The 17,786-nt window shown below is 41.1% G+C and overlaps 1 protein-coding gene across 1 annotated transcript in view; it reads left to right on the forward strand.

Moving 5' to 3' along the window:
* Positions 1 to 17,786, forward strand: part of LOC135901568 (uncharacterized) — a 1,085,637-nt gene that overhangs the window by 155,054 nt on the left and 912,797 nt on the right. The window lies entirely within an intron of this gene.

A 17,786-nucleotide genomic window follows, 5' to 3' on the forward strand; every position in this document is an offset into this window, starting at 1 on the left:
AATCACGTTGGTAGTGTCTAATTTATGGCATTCACAAACTCAGCCTGACATGTTAGAGCTACATGCAGTTAGCATCCACAGTCTTGAAAGTGCTTTGTTTTGCTTTTGTAAATAAACTTTACTACAACAGTAGGAAGATACCTATGAAGAAAGGAGTCAGACAAGAAGACACAATCTCTCCAACGCTATTCACTGTGTGCTTGGAAGTATTCAAGCTATTAAACTGGGAAGGTTTAGGAGTAGGGATCGACGGCGAACACCTCAGCAACACCTCAGAACACCTCAGCATTGCAGCAACATTGCAGCAACATGACATTGTTCTATTCAGCAACACTGCAGACGAGTTACAACAAATGATTGAGGACCTTAACAGGGAGAGTGTAAAAGTGGGGCTGAAGATTAATATGCAGAAGACAAAGATAATGATAAATAACCAGGCAAATAAACAAGAGTTCAAGATTGCTAGTCAGCCTCTGGAGTCTGTGAAGGTGTACGTCTACCCAGGTCAACTAATCACAGGAAACCCTGACCATGAAAAGGAAATTCACAGAAGAATAAAAATGGGTTGGATCGCATACAGCAGACATTGTGAGCTCCTGACTGGGAGCTTACCATTATCATATTGAAAAGGAAAGCATGCAATCAGTGCATTTTACGGGTGCTGACATATGGCGCAGAGATTTGGAGACTGACAAGGAAGCTTTAGAACAAGTTAAGGACCGTGCAAAGAGTGATGGAACGAAGAATGCTAAGTATAACTTTAAGAGACAGAAAGAGAGCAGTTTGGATAAGAGAGCAAACGGGTATAGATGATATTCCAATAGACATTAAGAGAAAAAAATGGCGCTGGGTAGGTGATGTAATGCGCAGATTAGATAACCGTTGGACCATTAGGGTGCCAGAATGGGTACCAAGAGAAGGGAAGTGCAGTAGAGGATGGCACAAGTCTAGGTGGTGCGCCTAAATTAGGAAATTTGCGGATGCTAGTTGGAATCGGTTGGTGCAGGACAGAGGTAATTAGAGATCGCAGGGAGAGGCTTTCGTCCTGCAGTGGACATAAATATAATGATGATGACAATGATGATGATGATGACAGTAATCCTGTTTTGGATGTGCATTAAATGTTGCACATCCGTCTCGCGAAATTTGTAAACGTATATAATTTTGTATTAAAAGAACTGGAGCACACCTGCTACAAAGATGGATTGATACTTTTCTCATGCAACTTCCCCAATGTAGTTTCACAGACTAAGTAACGCTGCTGTGTGCTTTAATTTATGTTGAAACATGTTTAGGATAATATATCTGCATACAAGCAGTAAAAAGTTTTGATAATTACACAGTTTACACACTTCATTTTTATTTGATACTCTAATATCCGAACTGTGTTTGTTAATCTGTTCACGTGGCACGGAATGCGTTCGGGGTTGTATATTCAGTTCATTTTAAAAACAGCTCTTCAGTCGTGTGGGCACCGGCATGTGTGCTATTTCTAACATGCTTTATCAGTGCCTCAATTAGATTTCTGTATGTCGTATGATGATCTTTATCTGGGTTTAAAAGACTGATACATCATGCTATTTGGTCTTGTAGGCAGCACAGTGAGATTTATCTGCTGCCTACCAGTCTGGTAAAGAGTTATATGGGTCAGATAGGAATATATATCACTCTTAGAAGGACCCGTACAACCTATACATATTCCTAAGAGACTTGTAGAAATTTTTATCAGCTTTTTGCTAGGGTACTGATGTTAGGTTTTTAACTAGTGATGGCACTCCGAAGAGACATTAGTGGAGACATTGCCCCAGTGGGCACGTGGGGGGGGTTGATATGGACTGGGCGCCGGCTTGCAAGAGCAAGGATGACATGGCGTTGCGGTGGCGCCCTCTCCCCTCACGCAACACCTGGCGCGCTGGAGCGACAGCAGATGTACCTTTTCGTCCGCTCTGCTCCGTAGAGGTACGGTCACAACGTGGTCACAACCAATGGGATTTGAGGTTCCATTTCGCTGAGATGACAGACGCTGGCTTTTTTGCTCAGTGGGCCATTTGTTTAGTTTGTTTGAACAGAAACGGACCTGCCAGAGTTTGGTTGTTTCACACCAAAACACACAGTCATCAATAGAAAGTTTAGTTTTCTACATTAAGTTGTTTGCGAGATCTAAAATGAGAAAAATCAAGGGCCTAAACACTCAGCATTGTGGCATGCCAGAAGTGACAAAAGACAGATTTGTGAATTGGAGTTGTTAACATACAAATTGTGTTTGGTCATGAAAAAAGCATTCCGTGAATTTTAGTAATTGCATGTGGATCAATATTAAGTTAGCTTATTCAGGAGAAGGAGGCAGTGGCACAAAGTAGCAGAATTTAAAATGCTAAAAGCATCCATTCAACACAAGAACTAAGTTCAATAAAGGAGATCAAGTTAGTGAACATGACAATACAGTTGTGTTTTTCATGACAGACAAGGTCTTATGTCAACCATGTTGACATTTGTTGTAGAAGTTTTGTGACACAATTTAGGATTATTGTGGAGATTGAAATAAATGATGTGGCAGGGAGGCTTGGCGATTGAGGCCAGCAATTGTTCCGCCCAAGTGTCTCATAATATTACTGCGGTAGATCACCACGTGCATTCTTTTCTAGAAGCTTAAAAGGGAATGCTAATCTGTGTAATGCATCTGTCGAATGCCGACAACAGTATGATGCTGATGCGGTGACAACGATGGCATGATCGACGATGAGATGACAATTCTAGAGTCATCACGATTGAGGCATAACGACTTTGGGATGATGAGTGCATGCATGGCAATGACTGCGTATCTACTACACAGCGTGAAGGCAGCAGTATCCGACAACCAATTTGAAATGACAATGCAATGACGACGACAGATTGAAGACTGTGAACGGTGAACAATGATGCGTCCACTTGGCAACTAAAGAAAAACATATGAGGACAGCTAAGCATGTCTTATCAGAGTTGTGATTGCGAAAGCATTAATGCCCAATTGAATGCCACTGAGCAGTCCTTCGAGTTTTGCACTGCGAGTGATGTACCCTAGAGCTACATTGGGCCCGAGCTAGCAAGCAGCAGCAGCCTGCGGTGCCAACACCGCATGCCACCGACGTGTTGCATGACCAGAGACCAGGAAACAGCAGTGGCCACCAAGGCCGGCAGGCACGCGCAGCCGCTAAGCCCAGTGGACCAGGAGGGAGATACGAACCGGGCGGCGGCTTGTGAGAGCAAGGATGACGTGGCGTCGCGGCGACGCCCTCTCCCCTCATGCAACACCTGGTGCACTATAGCGACAGCAGGTGTACCCTTTCACCCGCTCTGTTCTGTCGAGGCGCGCTCGTGACGTGGTAGCAGCCAATGGGATTTGAGGTGCCGTTTCGCTGAGACGACAGACGCCGGCTTTTTTGCTCAATGGGCCATTTGACACTTTCGCATGAATAATCGCTACAGAATAATGACGACGTGGTTATGTTGAGCTCGCGTTCACGCTTCGTCTGCACGGACCGCCCTACCTGTGCACTTTTGGTACTGGGGCCAATTCTGTACCATGCAATACACTCAGCCATGGAGCACCTGCAACGATCAGGCGATAGGCGAAAAATGCTGTGCTTTAAACATGCACCCGTAGAGCCCCCCAATATTGCAACCAGCCAATCCACGCATAGTGAAGCGTCCGCATGGCCGCGTTTGCCACATGGCCGTGCTATGCGAGCGTGTGGCTGATATATTAATCGAGTAATTGAAAGACTGGTTCCGAATGCATTTACTAACCAATCTGAGTCCGCGGCACTTTTATGTGCTGCTTTGAATAACTGGGTGTGGTACCGCGGTTCCCGCAGATTTTTTCTTGCTCAATGCATGTGGCGCGTACTTTAGCAGCGGCGCTCGGCGTGTTTCGACTAAAGTAATGTCATTTCAACTCTGCTTGCCACTTGTGGTGGCTGTAGCTGCTTATAGTAATACAGTACTTTGGTTATACAGTACAGTAAGTCTAGTTAATAAATATTATGGGGATGTGAGGTTTTATTTTGTTAAATCGAGAACTATGTCAAATTGAAACCACTTGATTAAATCATGCAACATGCCATAAAATTGTTGCAAGAGCCAAAAATGTCATTTTTGCCTACGTTCACACTTATTGTAGCAGTTGAGCATGCACTCTGCCTAACGGAAGAAATGATTAAACATTCTTAAAAGCACCAGAACTTAATTGGACCTGCTATATGCACGTTTTTCTTTTTAATTATGGCAAATCAGGCAAGGTATTAGTTGATTCTAGGTTTTCAGTGCTCATGAATGTGACAGTGAAAGTATTGAATGGCATGTAGTGTAATGCAACGAAGACAAGGACACAAGAAGAAACAAAACACAGACATAATTAGGCGCTTGTGTCCGTGTTTCATTTCTTCTTGTGTTCTTGTTTTTGCTGCGCTACACTACATGCCGTTCCATGATGACCAACGAAGAAGCCCACATTGCCACCCCCGTGTAGAGAACAGGAAATTTCGTTATACACTTAAACCTTGATATAACAAAGTAGGTAAAATCGGCAATTCGCTTCGTTATATAGAAATTTCGTTGTATTGAAGTTCGATCTGTTATGCAAATGAGTACAGTCGCCGATCGATTTTTGTTGCACGGAAAGGGGCCATGCAATTTTCCGAATTATTGGGCAATAAAAAAAGAGCAAGTTTGAATGAGAAAGCAATTTATTTTGACGAATATAGGAGTCAGCTATGAATGATACGGTTTCATGCCCCATTGATATCTTCATTTCATATGAGGACTACATATTTACTGGAAATCTCAAAATAATTATGTTAGTGCGGAATACCTTCCACTAGTTGTGACGTCCTTGAAAAAATGAAAATGTTTGAGTGAATGTACTTGTGTGGTGCATGAAGTTACATTGAAAAAAAAACCTCAGCAATGGAAATAAAATGCAAAGAGTAGTACTCGAAATTTATTGCCACCTCTTTAGGGCTAGATGAATTCAAATAATAATAATAAGCAAATGAAGATCGGGCATAAAATATAAATGTTTCGGCTCCTACATGAAAGCCTTGTTCACAAAGATTGTGAACAAAGCTCCAGTTGAACCAGCTCTTATTTTTCATTTTTATGGTTGGCATAAAATTTTAAACTACTTACCGTGCCTCTTTTGACCAAACCAGACAGGCTGCCGTCAAACTCTTCACTACTTCAATGCAAATAATTGGAGGTTGGCAAATACATGGTATCGAATAGTCAAACACTGATGCATACAGTTGCCCTCGCACGAGAGGCAGTAACGGCGCTGTACTTATCTTTTCCTTTTCTCCTTTTCAAACCACTCTGCATACAGTTACATCAGGAATACTTATCTTGAAATTAAGCACCATGCTTGTATTGTCTAGTAAAAGAAAGACAGCTATCAAAGAACATTAGGATTATTTTTAAACAAAAGTAATTATACCTCATATACTTGTAGCAGATGTAGTGCTTCTCAAGAATCACGTCCAAACTGCACATGCTAAAACATTAAGCTGGGATATTAAAAAAAACAAGTACATGTTTTGCTCGCCAAGTGACTTTTAGTGTGCTCAGTTATGTAAAGTCTGCTATTATATGATTAATTTAATTTGCTAATGTAAAGAAAAAACAAGCCAGGATCTCTTGCTTCATATATATTAATATAGATAAGCGACATTAATATAGATAAGCGAGATTACGTGCGCCACCACACCGACACTCCAATAGAACCTGTCATAATAAACACATCAGGCAGTATCCGATATAGTGCGACACGTTTAGATATTCATATTTCCCATAGGCAATTGAAATCTGGAATTCGTTGCCAAAGGAAATTGTAGAATCAGATTCTGTGGATGGCTTTGTCGCAAAATTGGAGCCATATTTTGGTTGCTTATGAAAGTATTTGAGTGCGTAGTTTAAAGGTAATGCGTTGATTGAGTGATTGGACACTATTGCATGTGTGATTGCATACTGCCTTATGATTTCAAATGTAAATATTTCAATGTGCTGAATAGTGGTGTTTTATAGATCCACGATAACCACAAGAATGCTATACAACTAATATTGCAATTGTTTTGAGCACCTTTTTTTATTCCTTGATTCATGAGAAACAAAGAAAGTGTCTTGTGTTAAGTACCAGTGCTGTTGTATGGCAGTTTTCTTTTGCTTTCATTTTTTTTCCTTTTTTTCCCTGTTTTTTTCTATGCTCGTGTGTATTTTTACAATCAACTTCCTGTTTGGGCCTGTGCAAAGACCTACAGTATTGTTAAATAAATAAACAATATATATATATATACATATATATATATATATATATATGTCTGGTTTGGTCAAAAGAGGCACGGTAAGTAGTTTAAAAGTTTATGCCAACCATAAAAATGAAAAATAAGAGCTGGTTCAACTGGAGCTTTGTTCACAATCTTTGTGAACAAGGCTTTCATGTGGGAGCCGAAACATCTATATTTTATGCCCTATCTTCATTTGCTTATTATTATTATTTGAATTCATCTAGCCCTAAAGAGGTGGCAATAAATTTCGAGTACTACTCTTTGCATTTTATTTCCATTGCTGAGGTTTTTTTTAATGTAACTTCATGCACCACACAAGTACATTCACTCAAACATTTTCATTTTTTCAAGGACGTCACAACTAGTGGAAGGTATTCTGCACTAACGTAATTATTTTGAGATTTCCAGTAAATATGTAGTCCTCATATGAAATGGGCATTTCCACTAAGTGGACACGGAATACATCCCCTGTGCTCTGTCTTATCTTTCCACCCTTCTCCATGTATTTTACTCAGTAAACTACTGGTTCAGCATGTTAGTCACCTTAATCAATCTTCCAATAGCTCAGCACTTAAAAGGTATACAATACAAATAAGGCACTGTAAACCCAAGCAGTTAGGCTGGCGATTGCTGCTGTTATGCACCATGCAGGCTGAAGCAATGGCTTCACCATAGCTTTCTAAGTTAACTTTACTGAACTTTGAATGTAGAGAAGGCAGAATATAAAAACGGACTAGCATTTTTCTTATGTGCTTCACCCCTCGGCTTTGTTGTGTTACTAAAATCAGTATATTGAACCTAAATCAAGTAAAAAGAAAAGGAAATTGTGACACTTATTTCATTTCACTGTCTTTTTTAAGGTATAGAAAGATTTTATAATTGCTTTAAACGAGTTGTTACTTATGTTTCGTTCTTAATGTTCATTTCTCATGCTCCAAATAGGGCTACAACTGTTCCCTCATCCACAGCTATCAAGGCCTTATGGCAACTTTGGAGGCTCTCCTAACTAAGTAAATGCTACGCATTGCATAATTTCTTAATACATTTTCATGGCTGCTTTTAACCTCTATATTTCTTCATTAAAGCCAGCATTTGTGACCACCCTTAAAGAGCTTGTGGTAATGTATGCCTAACAAGAAAGATGGGTGCTTTGTAGTGCTAGTATGCTCTAAGTAAATTGTTTTATGCAAAAATTGCTGACATAATTGTCTGACAAATACCACATCATGCTTGCTATTTTGCCTTGTTTCAATTTCACTGCATCTATACATTTTACCAGTGCACGAGTAGGGTTCAAGGCTGTTTTTTAAAAGGCTCATGAGCACTTATCATGATCAGTTCCCCAGATAAGTGGTTTTGCCAAAGAGAATACAGGAATACAAGCAAAATTAACATATAGATAACGTCTGCATGACTACCTATCAAAAGTTATGTTTTCTGAGAAAAAAACTGGAACGTGCATTGCGTAGTGTAAAACTTATTGCATACACCGCCTTCATTAGGACGATACTAGAATATTCAGCCGTTGTTTGGAGTCCCCAGTCCCCATCAAGTGATGCTTAAGAGGAAGCTGGAAAGGATACAGAGTCTGGCAGCGCGTTTTATTTGTTCGACGTACCGAAGGAAGGAATCGGTCACGCTTATGTTACAGCATTGCAACTTTGATCTTCTTGAGGTACGAAGGAAAAAATATAGGCTGAAGGTGCTTTATCAAATAATGCAGGATCAACTTAAGATTGATAAGCTCAAATATCTACAAGTTCGCGGGTTTCTTTTAAAAGAAACCCGCGAACTAACCACGACTACGTCATAAAGCCGTACCGTACCAACAGTGATACATATCGATACTTATAAGGCCGTGCCTTATATAATGAACATATAATAAGGTCAAAAGTAAAAAAAGAATGCTATTCGGTATTTTAAATACTAATAATAAAGCTTTTGTTTTATTGTGCTTTCTCTGCCTATTTGGAATTAGTTATGGAGTAAAAGATAAATTCAAAAAGAACTGAAACCGAAACTGTTCAGCGCTTCCGAGAATTTGGCAAGTAGGAAGTATGTAGGCAGGTCTGGGAGGTCTGTGGCACGGATGCCCCTTTACTAGATGCCTGCCGTGTTGTCCGGTAAGCTTGGTTCTGGGCCCTCTCCCTTTTCTCTCCTCCCAAAAAAGGCAACGAGCGCCGCCTCACGGAATTTATGCTGAACTAACTTCAACTAAGGGAACCGCCGCTACAATGGGAAAGCGAGCAACCTGGTGGGCATCTAGTAAAGGAGGCATTGTTTCAATCCCCAATAATGTTTACGTTGAACTACATTCGCGCGCCATCGGAGTTGAACCGGTTTAGTGCGGAAGGTTGATGTATACATAAATGTGGGACTAACGACCAACGTAGCCTATCGTGCGATATTGTTCACACACGTACGTATTACGCTTGCTAATTAACGCGTAAACGGCAGAATTCATATGCAAAATGACAGCAAATATGCAACATTTCGTGTTCTCGCCTCCGTAATGCATATTATGTGTGCAGGCTTACGCAAGTTTAATTTGAGGGCGTACGTGTACTGGGATGGCACATAAAATACTCATGAAATAAGCATATGTATTAGTGTACTTTGCTTTGACTTTACCCATCGTCGATTCCATGTCTTCATAGAAGCTTTCGATTGCTGGTCATCATGACTGGATGTAGGTGCGTAGACCTGTACAACCTTCAATTTGTAGCTTTTATTAAGTGTCATAACAAGAGCTGCCACCCTCTCGTTAATGCTATAGAATTCCTGTGTGTTACCAGCTATATTCTTATTAATCAGGGATGCAACTCCTAGTTCTTGTCCCTCTGCTAAGCTCCAGTAGCACAGGACGTGCCCGCTTTTTAGCACTGTATATGCTTAAATATCCTCGTAACCTCACTGAGCCCTATTACATCCCATTTAATGCCCGCTAATTCTTCCAATAGCACTGCTAGACTCGGCTCACTAGATAACATTCTAGCGTTAAATGTTGCCAGGTTCAGATTCCAATGGCGGCCTGTACGGAGCCAGTGATTCTTAGCACCCTCTGCAGCGTCGCAGGTCTGACCGCCGCCGTGGTCAGTTGCTTCGCAGCTGCTGGGGACTGAGGGCCGGGGTTTGATTGTTGTGTTCATATAGGAGGTTGTGGCCAAGTACTGCACCAGGGTGGCCAATCCTGCTCTGGTGAGGGAGTGCGTTACCGGTTCTGGTCACCGTGATCAGGCCACACTCCAGGCCTGCTTATATGCGAACATTATTTGAAGTCCAGGTGATATGCTAGATTCTGTAGTCAGTTCCGGTTTTTACCTTTCGATAGTCTGTTCAGTCTAATGAGTTACAAATCAGTGCAGCCTATGGAAGATAGGCTGACAGCGAAAGCACTTGAGGGCACTAAAGACGAGGTTGAAACATGTATAATAACACAGGCGAAAGTGCTTGCTGTCACTTTATCACCGTCAAGTGTTTTCGGTATGTGTGACCAACTAGCTGAATTCAAGGGACTACTGATGGGCTAGTGCTGGTGCTAATCACATATTGCATGTTATATCATTAATAGAGGCCGGATGTTTAGGCACTAAAGAATGCTTTTTTCACCACCTTTAAAGGTACACTAAAGGCAAATACTATGTCGACGTGGACTGTTTAAATGCCATTCCAGAAACCTTGCAATGCTTGTTTCTTGCCAAGAGAAGACTTAGTTTAGGAGAAAACTACATCTGAAGGGTTCAAATACCTTTTTCAAAATTCTAATCTCCCGCCACCCAGCCAGGGTAGTGGTGACTTTGCAGATACCATCACCACTCTTTGCTGCCGTTGGCGAGTAAAACAGCGCCCGTCAGACGGTGGCACCGAGCCAAGACAGAGTGGTGGATTCACTGCTGTAGCTGCTTTTCGGTCAAGTGGTGTAGACTGTTCAGGCATCCTGCAACATCACATGGAAGTTGAATTCTCTGCTACTAGCAGTTTGTGCGAGTTTGGCGAGCCAGCAAAACCTACGCAGTGCCACGCGATTATAAACTACTGAAATGCAAAAGCATGGGCACTGCAGAGCCGAGCGAAAATGCAACCTTTCGGCAGCCCACATCATTGTCAAGGGAATTTCAATTAGTTCTTTTTTCTAAAAATGAAATAGAACTGAAACAGCAGCATTTTATTTTGTCTTATAGTACAAAACGTAGGATGTTTTTTGCAACGACTGGTTGAGTACCAGTGACAGAATTTAACTGAGTGCTTTTGTCATCGGGCAAGTACTGGAATGTTTTGTGGGAGTCTCTAATCATGTCATGCGTTTACCTCAATTTCTCAACTGTTAAGGCTCTGTTTACGATAATATTGACGCCTTAAAGATTCTCGAGCACTTATCACTTTAGCTTGACTTAATATTGGCCTTTAGTGTCCCTTTAACAAGCCAAAAAGCTGTCAATTAAGGCATATATTGGCACCTAATACTGTGCTTTAGACAAGTGTAGGCTGAATTATTAGGCACTTACGCTGTGCAGCTGAGGATAAATTATGATTTTGATTTAAGCATAATAAACATAAATTTGATTTAAGCAGTAATAAACAAGTACCATCACCACATTTTTTGGATTCACGTCGCACCTATTTTCGTAGAGTTGTATGCAGAAAAGCTATGCTTAGCATCAACCGAAGCTAGCTACACGAATTTGAACTTGGGAAAATTTGATGCTCCAGTCTTCACTGGTCAGAACCTCTCAGTTTTTTCACTACTGCAGAACTGGTATTTTTGTCCAAGAAAGATTTAGCTTTTGAACTAATGCTATCTGCAGCAGGTACATTGGGGATGGTGGCAAACCCTTGCTGAACGTCCAAAACTAGCGCCACGTTCTGGGTCAGAGTTGCACCCAAGCATGCAAGTTTCTTGGTGCTGTTGGCTAAAAATGCAAAACGAGTGCTCAAGCATATGAAGCCCCCTTCAAGTATATCGTTTTGTAGTACAGGTAGAATCCTTCTCTCAACAATGCTCTCTTCTGCTGCAAAGCTGTTCATAGCAGTTTTTACACCGCCAAAGTGCTAGTGGTAATAATCGGCTGCTTTCAGTCAAGTTCCCCAGTGGGAGAGAACTTCATAGACAAAAGAAGGCTAGGATAAAATGCAGGAAAGGATATTTTTAGGCTCTGAAAATCCAATATAAGCACTAACATCAAAATAGGGAACTGATGCATTTTCAGCTCTTAGGAAAAAAACGGAAAATATTCAAATAGTAAAAAAACAGGACAGGAAGGACACCGTCATGAAGACAGTAAAATACCAGAATCCTCCCTGTCATGTTCTTTTTAGTCCCTGAACACTGTCTATTTCTTTCAAAGCACTGGAAATGCATCAGTTACCAACTAGCCCAGCTTCCTGCTGTAAGTTTGAAATAGGCAAATATAGGAATAAAAGTGCCACTAAAATGTTCCCAAAGTTTGTGCATCTGTGTTAAACAGACCCGATAAGTACATAAAGAAAAAACAGGCATTTTGTAAACAGTCTCTACTTATTAGCCTTTCTGTGGTTAAGGCGGGTCTCCTCTTGTTCTACATAAAGAATTTGGGTGAAAGCCTGCAGTGGTTGGTATGGTCCATAAGAACTTGAGCGGTAGTGCAGCCATCAAGAAATGCCCATCTGTGGAATATATGGTGTCATTGATAGGAGAAGGGTTTTATATCAGGTTTTTATAGGTTTTTACAGCTTTCCTGTGATTGAGGCAGGAGTGATGGGCTTGTTGGTGTATGTGCTGGGATTAGCTTGAGGAGTACATGTGGGCAGTTCCTCAACTTGGATTGGAAGGATATTAGTATAAGAGGCAGGTGGTTAGATTATTAACCATAATGCATTAAGATGGCTTTTGATTGAAACAATATACTCAACTGTGTTTATCCTGTAAATTGTACAGTTCTGGATGTTTTTTTACCTAAGGTGTACTTGAATAGGCCCATGTCCTTGAGAGCCTTATTCGAAATTCGCTGAAGTATTTTGAGGGAAGTCTAGTGGTTATGCACACCTTATTATGATTGGCTGGTGTATGGAACTGCATATGTGAATATAGAAGTGATGAGTTTCAATCATATTTTTGATATCATTGATACCAGTAAGCGAATGAATTCCCTGCGAGGTGTGGATTTATTGATATTGACGAATGTGCGGTTGTGAGAAAACCTGCATATTCCATTTTGTTCATGAATGCAATCCTTTTGTTTATAGGCATGTTTGAACAATGCATGCCCGATGTCACCGTCATAGTCACTAAATTTAAGGTGCATCTTACATGCAGTGCTAGAAATCGGCTGGAAAGTGACGTTCGAAGTTCTGCTATTGTACATACAACACACAAAATATTTTATCAGGGAATTGGACCACAGGATTCTTTAGATATTAGTAGCAAAATGTTCTTCAGTATTTTGTTTTCATGTGCAACATGTTTGCAACAATATCTAACCCAGCACCAAAGCACCACTCATATACATGCTACAACTCAATAAATACCACCACAAAATGGCAACATTTGCACGCACACAAAATAATGCACAAAACAAGAACTATGTTTGCATGAATGCGTAAGAAAAATTGCTGGAAGGCAACTCTGAGACATCTTTTCTGCTAAAAAGATATCAGTAAGTGAGAAAAATGAAAGTGGTGACAGAATCGACAAACTGTGATGGAATAATTCAAAGATGCTTCTTTTCACTTAGAATAATAACCTGATTTAGTTACAGCACACTTACAAGATGGTGACATGTTTAGGTTATCTGGGACACAGTACAGGTCATAGCATAACAATTGAGTTTGATTGACTTGCTATGACAGTGCTTCATGCACTGTTGAACACTTTTTGCTGGAAAATTTCTGGAATGCCAAATTTCTAACTGTGCATAACTAAACCACCCAGAAATGATGATTTACTTTGAAACCAAATTGATTAAATGTTTTTAGTTGGCCAGCTGCCTGAGCAGTCTCTTTATCAACTAGGGATGTTGCTCGAGAAGCCAAGACATGGCATCAGGGACAACATTATGTGAACACTTCTGTATTCAGCATGAACACTATAGTAAATGAGCAAGGCAGTCCATTTCAAGATACTATATGAATGACAACGAAAATCACCAGTTTGCTAGCAATGCAACTATAGGGCCTCATTATACTATGAAATCACTATATGTGTCTTGGCAGGCTAGTGCCACATGCTTGTGCCGCAGTAGTACCTGAAATTTCCATGCAATCTGCTGCAATACTGCTACTATACCAATGTAGGAAGCACCTGTTTCAGTATGAGCAAGGCAATTCAATATTCTAATAAACTGGAATTATGATGCAGGAACTTGGAATACCAGCTAGTTTCACCAATAAGTATGGGTGCAGGCTGTTGTTCATTTTGGGGGTACCCTCCGTGGTGGCACAGTGGCTTTCCCAGTTACCAATTGTATTTTGGGACACCCATTGGAAACATGTAACAGGTCCAATTGGACCAATTGGTTTTTTTTAATACAATTGGTCTCTGAATTGAACTTGCTGGGACCAACATGAAAAACAAGGAATGAAAAAAAAAAGACAGCTGGGCCCTCACCTTGACATGACACCAATAATACACTAGAAACTTTTGAGAAGCAACTCCTGCATGAACACACTACAGCAATCCTCTTAACTGACATAACCAACATTCACCACTTCACTATGCGACAGACGTGAAGTGTTGAAACCAATATGAAACCACTATTTGATTGATCAAGTGGTGCTAGTGGTTCATGATAGATTGATAAAACTTGACCAGAGATTTTTAACTTGATAGAATGGTACATACATCTCTCCATTGATCACACCAATACAAAAATCTTTTATTTGGAAACTACCATTATAATTCCGCTATTGTTATTATAAACTATTTTGTTGTTTCCCAAGATTACTCATCTAGTGGCTTCTTAGTTGGTCCATTTGGGCCCAATTGGCATAGCAATCACTCCATTGATGTCCAACTGGAATCAACTGGACTTTGCATGAAGCCCGATTGGCACTTGGCCCTCCGATGACGTCTAATTGGAACTAGTTGGGTCACATTAAAAAATCCAACTCGACTTAGTATCTTTTTTTATTTGTGGATTGACGTAGCGCTTTTGGGTGCATGTTAAAGAACCCCAGGTAGACAAAATAGGTACGGAGTCCTCCACAACGGCGTGCCTCATAATCATATCGTGGTTTTGGCACGTAAAACCCCCGAAGTAAATATAAATGAGGGGGGCGGGGTGAGCGTTTACTGTAGCGATATTAAATTTCACCGGTGGAAATACTTCTGTGCTAACTCTATAGCCTTGAAAAGGGGGTTCGATGACTGCAAAACCATTATTTTCATTCACTTTCATCATACGCAAAATTACCTCATCGTGCTCGGACTTAGCATTGCTCGTAACATGCATGTAATCGGGGTAAGATGTTAATTTAGGAACGGATAGGAGCCGAAGCAAGACTCTTGTGTGCATTGCAAGTTCCATCAAGTCACGGCCGGCATCATCCACGCACGGACACCCATTGAATGGCGACGACACCGATGGCTTCTTGAATATAATCTACAGCCTCGAAGAACAGTCATCCGTGATGACTACGCGGGCAGACCCAATAGAACGCATACAGACGTTCCACAATACAGCTGCTTTCTACATGCGAGTTCGTTGGCAGCTTATGGCCTGTGGGCACGTACTAGTCGTAGCCATGGGCTATCAGGTGGAACGTTTTGACGGCACTCGCATGTTTGGAAAACATGTGTTCAAAGTTTGATGAGAAGCTTACCTACAGCACATCATGCGTGTTTAAAGTCCCTCGGACAAAGCGACGGTTTCGGAAAAAGAAAAACAAAATTACTAGAGTCACTGGTCAGTGACTCTAAAAATTACGGATTTGTGGGGCCACCAGCAACAAGGATGAAAGCGGCTTCACGAAGAGAAGCTGTACGGCCAGATAGTCGATAAGCAAAATCTAACGCACACGGCTTTGCAAAATTACAGTGTACTTAGTAGTACACTGTAGCAAAATGTTGCCGTATGTTTGCTGAAACACTATGATGTGGGAAGCGCACATTTAATTTGTGCGCCCTGCGCCAGGTGTGTTTCATGCGGACCGCGACGTGCGAAATGAGCGTAGTACTAAAACGGGCGCTAAAACGTCTAATAACAACGCACAGTATATGAAATAAAATTTGCACAAACAATGAACACTTTTACAATATATAACTACGGTGCTAAATCATGCGTTTGACACAAAAAATAGGCAACCATGTACACAAAGAAATGGTCAATGCCAGGCAACACTGAAAATAAAAGAACTTTTGTGCAAGATTTTAATTTATTTGTTAAAAATTTTCAATACACTGTTTTCAACCTTATAATTTTGTTAATTGTTATTGACTGTGATGGGTATTCTTGAATAAACATAAAAGTCAAGCAACATGCAAACTCAAAAGTCTGTCTACATGGGCTATGACGTGCTCGGTTATTTCATTGAATGAGCCTTTTAGTTTAGTGCTGTAGGTTGTTTGGAAGATTCTTTTTTTTATGTCATAAAGTGTTGTTCTTTAAATCACGAAGATACAGCTTATATTTCTTTCTATTGCTATAAAATCCAGGCAACAATGAACACTTCTATGAAAACTTGGCAACCCGCATGCCAGCGTTTTCAGAGCTTTTACAGCATCAGCAACATGGGCTGAATTTGGCTAAGTCTTTCCAAAATTATTTGTTAACTTCATAAAAGATTACTTGGGCTTGAAACAAAAGTGCAGAAATTTTTTCAAGCATGTAGGAAGGTTACTGGTGTAATTTAGGCGTGGCGTGAGGTCAAGGCTCGGAACCTGCTCGGAACTCGGCTAGCAGACGACCACAGCCGAGTCACCGTGGGCGCCTGCTCTTTGGCAGCCAAAAAAAAAAAAAAAAAATTATCGTGGCGATTTTTCATAAGTCTGACGTTTGGCATTTTTACTAATAGCTGGCACAAGCTAAAGCACGAAGAAAACGGCGGTGAATTTGCATTTGGACTGGCGCCTATGGCGCATGTCTCACTATGCGCAGAAAGAAAGATGGGAAGACGAATACGTTCTGAAAAAGTTCGATTAGCCCTCAAGGGAGACGAATGGCGCACCTCAGGATGCCGGACGAACAAATGGACAATGCAAATGGGTTATCGCTGAAGATTCATGTTTATTTCTGAGCATAAGCCAACGTTACCCTTCCGTATAATCGTAAAAGCTGAAAGGAACCTTTTCTTTCATTTTTTTCTCCTTCTTTTTTTATTAATGTGGATCATATATGCTACCTTCCATGTCATAGCATCAGCGCTGGAGGACCTTAGAGGACAGCCGAGTTGAAATAACCTTTAATTGTCTAAACTCATTTTAAATCTTAAATCATCTTAAATCATAAATATAACATTGATCTGTCCCTTTCGTTGTTTCTCCATCGCTATTCATTGCGTTGTTAATTAACTACCAGTTTGCCTAGTTTAGCGCTTCAAATCACGGTTCCAGGCAAGCGAAACCGAAACTTGCAGACGCGCGCACCACGCCCCCAAACACGCGTCATTGGTATGCGTAGACAGCGCCTCGTCAGTAAATCATCAGGGAGCCAGCAAGAGCCATTTCGTCGGTCGCTGTCTCTGCATCTGCATTGCACCCACAGGAGTTTCGCAAAACCCTGGCGATAAGTCATCAGCAGTGATTATCTTATCAACAAAGTGGAGCATACAGAGCATGACTAGAGTCTCTAGAGGAGGTCATTTGGAAACTAGCTACGAGGAGGTGGACCGTCGCCCGTTCGAGGATGTCGCTGGCATCGATTTTCGAACTGATCACGTGGATCCTTCCGCGTAGCAGACGACGCGGCTTGTATAGCGCACGGCTGCAGATGAGCTCTTTCTACTGAAAGTTGACACTTTTACTGCTTGTACATCATTAGCGAGATGAGTGAATAGAATTTATTGATAGGAAAGACAGAGGTCGACCTGAGATTCGCGAGGTGATTTTTTTTTCTTTTTAGCGAGATGAATTTCTTTAAAAAGAAACGTAGCTCGATGCTAGGGTATGCGTTTTTCCTTTTCGCGCTCCAGATAGTATGAGCAGACTACTTTGTTGTGCTGGTCTGCTCTCTCGAACGGACGCAGACGGGAAGTAAAGGTGGGACCTCTGCGAGTCAACGGTTGCTAGCGATTTGTTTTAGCTGAATGGCTATCATGGCGAGGTGCACTGCGCCAGGCTGTGGCGGTGGCTATACATCGGCGACATCAGAAAAACAAAGCTACGTGCAACGGTACGGGGTAACACACTTAACGCGATCACGACCAAAAGGACTTATTACAAAAGCTACATTTTAAAACTACGGGTGATCATGTTTAGGTTTTATGGAATTTTTAAGGATCGCCTGTGGTAGATAGTAAAAATCTTGTCCTTGAGCTAGAATATTCGAAGAGGCAGTC

The sequence above is a fragment of the Dermacentor albipictus genome, chromosome 1, assembly GCF_038994185.2.
Source record: "Dermacentor albipictus isolate Rhodes 1998 colony chromosome 1, USDA_Dalb.pri_finalv2, whole genome shotgun sequence".
NCBI lineage: Eukaryota > Metazoa > Arthropoda > Arachnida > Ixodida > Ixodidae > Dermacentor > Dermacentor albipictus.